The 7,957-nt window shown below is 37.4% G+C and overlaps 1 pseudogene; it reads right to left on the reverse strand.

Moving 5' to 3' along the window:
* Window positions 1–916: 916 nt before the first annotated feature.
* LOC110258053 lies at window positions 917–2,218 on the reverse strand (annotated as a pseudogene).
* Window positions 2,219–7,957: the final 5,739 nt, after the last annotated feature.

Here is a 7,957-nt window from a genome sequence, read left to right on the forward strand (position 1 = left end):
TCCCAATTTACTAGAATATTTTATTTTGGGGGGAGATTTTATGCATATTTTATATTATATCCTATCTTCAGTATTTTCAATTCCAAATTTACATGATTTTTGGCAGTGTTGAACTCGTATAGTTTGTTAATGTTCCCAACAATTTACCAATTTAATTCATATCCCAGAATTCATATCATCCAGTGTATTTATTCTTCAAAATTAGGAACCTGATGAAACACACTGATGGATTTTCATAAAATTTGTGTTTGTCAAGACCTTAGACCATGTCTTATTAGGGGACTGTGATTCATTGCTTTGAAACAACTAAAGAACTGAAATAAGTAAAAATGATTAAATGTATTCACGGATAGACTGCACTTTAGAAAGAATAATTTTATAAAGAAAGCTTGAAGATGTGTATTATAAAGGAGAGACTGGCAGAAATTGTACTGATGCCTCAGAATAAGTGCTTTGTTCATAATTTTATAAATCATCAAATAGAAAATGACTTAGAGCTATATGACTTTATAATTAAAATTTTATTACTTAGATTTCCTTTATGGGACACAGCTACAATATTAAATATTAAATTCAATGTTCTATAAGAGAGGTAATTTCATACATCTTTGAATTTTCTGCCTTTTTTTTTTTTTTTAAAGAGCCACACCCACGGCGTATGGAAGTTCCCAAGCTAGGGGTCGAACCAGAACTGCAGCTGCCGGCTTATACCACAGCCACAGCAACGAGGGATCCGAGCAGCATCTGCAACTTATGCCGCAGCTCAGGGCAACGCCAGATCCTCAACTCATTGATAACGATCGAACCGCATCCCCACAGATACTAGTCAGGTTCATTACTGCTGAGCCACAAGGGGAATTCCCCATACATCTTTGAATTAAGGCAAGTGGTAAGATCTCTATTTGGTGACAAAGAAACTATATTCAAAGATAATAAATGGTTTCCCCCAAAAGGCTTTTTTCCCTAACCATATCTACTTGTTAACTTGGTTTCAGGAGGGGAAACTGGTTTACTAGCTAGAGAAAAGATATTTACAAAGTTTAGAAAATGTAAACTTTAAGATAAGATGCAATATTGTAAAACAGTCTCAAAAATGGGTAAGGAAAAAAAAAAGACTAAGTGCTGTCTGGAGATCACTAAGAGCTGATTGTTTCTTTCTTGGTCATGCTCCACTTGAGAACTTTATAACACTTGATACACTTTTCTCTCATGTCTGACAGCTTCTCTGAAAGGCAAACATATCTATCCTTATTTCTTGGGCCTTCTCTTCAGAGCTCACCTTGTCCTGACCCAAAATTCCTTAGTCAGTGCCCTTCTAAGGGCAGCTTTCACATCCTTGTTCCTCAGTGTGTAGATAAATGGATTGAGTGTAGGTGTGACGATTCCATAGAAGAGAGCCATGATCTTCCCCCTGTCATGGGAATAGCTAGAGGGAGGCTGGACATACATACTGATGGCTGTCAAGTAGAAGAGGGACACCACCAGCAAATGGGAAGCACAGGTATTAAAGGCTTTCCAGCGACTTTCAGCAGAGCGGATTCTCATGACTGCCCGAGCAATGAACACATAAGTGCCCAGGATGAGGGTGAGGGGCACCAGAAGTAGCAAAGCCCTAGCACATTGAGCTCTGCCTCATTCACATGAGTATCAGTACAAGCTAATTTCAAAAGAGCAGGAACTTCACAGAAGAAATGGTCTATCACCCTCTGTCCACATCGTGGGGTCAACACTGTGAAAGTGGACTGCACAAGGGAGTTAGCAAAGCCACTAATCCAGGTCCCAGTGGCCACGTGGATACAGTGTCTCTGGTTCATGATGACTGGGTAGTGAAGGGGCTTGCAAATAGCAGCATAACGGTCAAAGGCCATGATGGCTAGAAGTATACATTCAGTAGAACCCAAGGCCAAGAAAATGTAGAGTTGGGCAACACAACCACCACAGCTAATGGTCTTTTCTGGTCCCTGAAGGTTGACTAGCATCTGTGGGACAGTGCTGCTGGTATAGCAGAGATCCAGAAGGGATAGATTAGAGACAAAAAGTACATGGGACTGTCAAGCTGGGGATCCAGGTGGGAAACCAGGATAATGGAGATATTTCCAAGTAGGGCAAAGATGTAAGCCACCAGAAAGATGACAAAGAATGATGTCTCCAGCCAGGGGCGATCAGAGAACCCCAGTAAGATAAAGTCATCTAGTGAGCTCTGATTGTTGATCCACATATTGGCATTGACAGGTGAAATTCCAGCTGAGACCTCTAAATACTCTCTTCTAGGGATGGGTATTGATGGTAAAAGGAAGCCACAGAGAATTAAGGACCAGAGATGCTAAGATGAACCTCTCACTTTTGCTATCATCTGCATCTATATCGCAATTATGGTATAATGTTGAGCCAACATTATCAATGTAATATTGAAATATTATTAAGAAAAGAATAAAAAGAATACCAGCAATGTAGTTGAAAAGTTATCCTTACTTCATGAATGTCTTCTGATATTATTCCTTTGGATTTTGATGTCTTCCTTTCTCAGAAGTTTCAATTGAAATACCATCCACTTTATTTGTCATGACTATGTAATGGAAACAATCGAGTGTAGATTAAAAACAGATTGGGAGAAGGCAGAGCTTCCCAACAAGGTTGAACAAAGGACAGCATGAAGAAGGCAGGTGGATCAGCAGTTGAGGGGGAGCCAAGACATCTTGGCATCTTCATCTTTGTCAAATTGACCCTGGTCAGAAACATCATGGGAACTGGAGCACTTCATCAGTTTTGCACAGTGAAAGATGGTGTGTCAGGAGCCCAAGCATTAGTGTTGGTCCTATTAAGAAAATCTTAAATTGGGGAAAGAGATAAAAAATTCAAACACAATAACATACACACAAAACAAGCCTCAAAACCCTGCTTGCTGTGAAATGCTACTCTAGGGATAGATACATAAGTTTTATGTACTTTTAACCTCTGAGAGAAATCACCAGAAAGAGTTTCAAATATTGGCTCCTTGAAATTTGATGCTGTACATAATATTTTGAATCCCCAAAGATAATCACTAGCATGTTAAAATTTAGACATTTCCCCCTCTCTTTCCCTTCCTTGTTCTGTTTTCTTACTCATTAATTAATTTCTACCATCTGAGATGCCTCTAAGCTGCTCTTCCCCCATCCAAATCACACAATTCCTTTATTATAAAATTTTTTGAAGGATAACTCTAATTTTTCATTCTTTAAAATCCTACATTTCTTTAGGTTTGACTCCCACATTATAGCAAATTCGTCTTGTATTTTGAGTTATTTTATAAAGGCATTTGCCTTCTTTCTTCAAATCCCACTCATTCCTTTCACTAGTTGGGTACTTTGGAAATGTCATTTAATCTTTTAAGCTTCAATCTTCTCTTTAAAATGAGCCTAATTACACCCAGCTCGTAGGACTAAATGATATAATGTAAATCATATATATAAAACTCAGTTATGTTCATAGGCTAATAATTCATTAACTGTTAGTAATTATTTCACAAATCAGGAATTTTCTAAAATATTGGCTAATTCTTATCTTGTGTATCTATATGTGGCATATAATGGTATTTGTAATAAGTAGACAATTAATAGGTACCGAGGGATAATAAATATGAAGTGACTGCAAGGAAAACAACCAAGGAACCTCCAAGTACTTATTTTTTGATCCTCTTAGTTGACCTTACATTATATTCTTCTTGTGCTCCTAACTTAGTAGAATTAGTGGATTTAGTTGGCCAGGTCTATTGTTTATGTTGGTGTCATTGAGTTGTGGAGTTAGTGTGGGGAAAGTGAATTACAATGAGAAATGATAGGGAGAAGTCCTTGCTTCACAGCATCAAACCTCAGAATCATTAAATCTAAAATGGAGCTCCATCCTACACTTCTCATTTCTTTGCTTTAGTTTTAAAAATACAATTTTTGACATGCAGAACCTAACAATTATCTTCAAATTACAATTGCCTATGTGCTGTCCTAGTGTCAAATTAGACCCATTTTTCTTTAACATTGTCTCTTGTATGTATCCATTACATCTACATCTACACAAAAATATTATAACAGACACAAAGAAAACAGTTCAATGTTCCATGGTCTCTAGCTTTCAAGCTAGTCTCCCCACTTGCAATTGCTTTCTCATCTTCACAGCATTCTAGCATGCCTGGAGAACAGTCTTCTATTAGTTCAAAGCTGATTATGCACATCTCAGCTCAAAATTCTGCAGTGGATCACTGTGCTGTAAGACATTATATTAAAATGCAAACTTAGATTCACTGCCTCCTACAATAATGGCTCAAACCACTGCAACATCGCCAGACTTTTCCCCCGCTTCCTTATATTTATGCTGATCCAAAACTCCATTGTTGCTCTCCATCCTGTAAGGACTATTTCGAGTACCAAGTGTTCTTAAGTATTCCCCCCCTCTTTAACTAATCCTCCCAAGCTCTTTATCTGTAATTTTCTTACAATACACTCCATAGTTTATCATAGTTATGTATAAAATGTGTTTCTGTTTCTGTACCTATCCTGTTTCCCTGACCAGATTGATTATATACTCTCCCCCCCCTTTTTTTTTCTTTTTTGCTATTTTAGGGCCGCACTCGTGGCATATGGAGGTTCCCAGGCTAGGGGTTGAATTGGAGCTACAGCTGCCAGCCTATGCCACAGCAAAAGGGATCTGAGCTGCCTCTGCAGCCTACACCACAGCTCACAGCAATGCCAGATTCCTTAACCCACTGAGAAAAAGCCAAGGATTGAAGCTGCATCCTCACGGATCCTATCAGGTTGGTTAACCACTGAGCCACAAAAGGGAACTCCTGATTATATACTCCTAAAGAGTAAACACAGGACTTGTAGACTTAAACATGATAAGTATTTCCTACATTTTAATTGATTTCAATTCAGTTGAAACCAACAACTGTGAAACTCTTCCCTTTGGTGTTCTCATATGTTAGATTATGTCAGCATCTTGATTTTGTTATTTCTTTTATGACCTCAATCCGTTTCTTGATATTTCATCACAACAGGAACTAGATACATTATTCACATTTCCATTCCAAGCCCAAAAACCAAGGCAGAGTTTAAATATGCCTCCTTTACTCATAATGCAACATTTTGAGGGTTTTACTACTAATTCCTCAAAATGACATAAGTAATCAACCAATAAATAGATTTATTTTACTTACTGAAACAATGGATTTTTTTTTTGTCTTTTTAGGGCCGCACCCACAGGTATGAGGTCCAGGTAGGGGTCGAATCGAGCGGAGTACTGGCACCACGCCGAGCCACACCGGATCCTTAACCACTGAGCAAGGCCAGGGATGGAATCTGTGTCCTCATGGATGCTAGTCAGATTCGTTTCTGGCTGAGCCACGATGGGAAATCCCTAGAAATCAATGGATTTTTGAAAGTCACTACATACACTTGTGACTAGCTTCGTTCACCTTAGACTAAGAGTCGAATATGCATATAAGCTCCATACTGCTTGCAAAATTGGAAAGAAAGAGCTATAAAAATAACATTTGTATTAAGAAAAAAAACAGTAGTTGAATATTAGTAATCCATTACATGGTAAATCACCAAGAAGGTTTCTGGAAATTTCAGTGCCTGTGCTCTTCTGTGGAAATGAAGTTATTTTCTTGCGACGTCGTCCCTTTTATAATCCTATTATTTCTATATCAAAAATTTCATTTAAAATCGATGTTATGCAGGAGTCCTGATGTGCAAGTGCGTTAGATAACTGGGTGCCTCGGTGCTGGAGGTGGGTTTGATCCAGTTTGGTGCAGGAGTTAAAGGATTTGGCATTCCACAGCTGTGGCGTAGGGTCGCAGCTTTGGTCAGATTCAATTCCTGGCCTAAAATTCCATGTGCCATGGTGTGCCATTTAAAAAAAAAAGAATAAAATAAAATAGTTATCAATTTCTTTTCTTTCCCATATTTATCCGGTAGTGAGACTTTAGAATAGAGCCGTGGAATGTGATTTTTTATTATTTTTTTCCCAAAAATGGCAGATGTCAGTCAATTGATTGAGTTTATTACAGAAATAAAAATAATATTCGATTCAACTTTGAGAAACAACTTTTACTTTATACTAATTCCTTAACCAATTTTGCCTAATCTATTTGGTTAAGAAGAAATCACCCTGTGTTCAGATACCTTACAGAGATGGGCTCATTGAGCATGCAGATTCTTACCAATTACAATCGTAAAAGAAACAACTGTAGAATTCATCCTATCTGAATTGCTTTCTTACTAAAGACTCAGGATCTCATTATTACTGAGTACCCTGCACTCAGATAACAGTTTTATAAATCTAAAGAAAACTGAAAATTTTCTCCTGACTTTCAAAGATTACTGCCATGAGATTTTCCCAGTCCTTTTTTTTCCCATTACATCTCTCTAAAAGGACCCAGAATATTATTAAATTTCTGAGATAAGCTTGGGACTGTTATGAAGAAAATATATACTTACTCCCTGGGAACAGTAAAGTTATTATTATTCCATTATCACATACTTACTCCAGAGGAGCAGAAAAGTTATTAAAGATAAATATGTAGCATGTTTTACTGGTTTTCAGAATACATGATAGCATTCCTAGACATTGAAGTTACATAAAAACAGTGACAAAATGAGTGATGATAATGACAGCAATAAATAAACTCTGAAAGTAGAGCTGAGGGGGAAAAAATAAGGAAAAAGGGAATGAGAAGAAAAAGAGATAAATACGTAAAGATAGTAATGTTCTTTCTTGCATTTTGTAAATGATTAAATGTGTTAAATTTGTCTTATGAATATGCGGCAATAGAGAGAAAAAGGAAAAAAAAGGATGCAAATACTAAAAGGGTGAGACCAAATCCAGTAATTGTTTATTGACCTGGAAAGGGCTGTGGGGAGTTCTTGCCTTTCTGGTTGTATATGAAAATTATGGGATTAGTAGAGCTTAATTTGTCTAAATAGGAAGTTAAAGAAAATGCTGATGAGTTCCCCAGCAGATGAGAAAATAGAGCTGGGAAGACAGAAGAATTTGTGCTTCTGAAGCAAATGGGACATGCAAAGGAATGAAAAGGCATCAGGAAAGAAGCACCTGAATGGGTGGGTAGCTTAAAGAAACATGGGGACTTTTATTTTAGATGTTTACATCCTGATACAGTCTTAACTTTGTAAGTATGATTCTACTATAACATGCTAAGACAAAATAGAAACAATATGTAGGTGGTCTACCTCTGATTCACTTTAGATATTTCTCCTTAATGTTAGTGTCTGAGGATCATTGCTATAATTTCTTTCTTTACATAATTTTTTTCCATTATAGTTGGTTTACAGTGTCCTGTCAATTTTCTACAGTACAGCAAAGTGACCCAGTCTCTCACACACACACACACGCACACGCGCGTGCACACACACACACACATTCTTTTTCTCACATTGTCTTCCATAATGCTCCATCCCTCAAGTGACTAGATACAGTTCCCAGTGCTATACAGCAGGATCTCATTGCTTATCCATTCCAAATGCAACAGTTTGCATCTGTTCACCCCAGACTCCCAGTCCATCCCACTCCCTTCCCTCCCCTTGGCAACCACAAGTCTGTTCCCCAAGTCCATGTGTTTCTTTTCTGTGGAAATGTTCATTTGTGTCATATATTAGATTCTAGGTATAAGTGATATCATTGGTATTTGTTCCGTCCGTGTTGCTGATCTTTGCTGTAATTTCAATGCCATGCTCTCTGCCTATTGGATTTCTAAATTGTTATAGATTTAAATAATCTTTGATTTGTTTGAGTGGTAAGACTTTTCAGAGTTCAATTGGTTTCTATAGAAAATCAATATTTTTATTACCCACAAACATCATAATGTGGTTTCAATCCAGAGAAGGGGTTAAAAAAAAAAAAAAGGCACACCTGCAGCAACATGGATGGAACTAGAGACTCTCATACTGAGTGAAGTAAGTAGGAA

The sequence above is a fragment of the Sus scrofa genome, unplaced genomic scaffold (genome assembly GCF_000003025.6).
Source record: "Sus scrofa isolate TJ Tabasco breed Duroc unplaced genomic scaffold, Sscrofa11.1 Contig1193, whole genome shotgun sequence".
Classification (NCBI taxonomy): Eukaryota; Metazoa; Chordata; class Mammalia; order Artiodactyla; family Suidae; genus Sus; species Sus scrofa.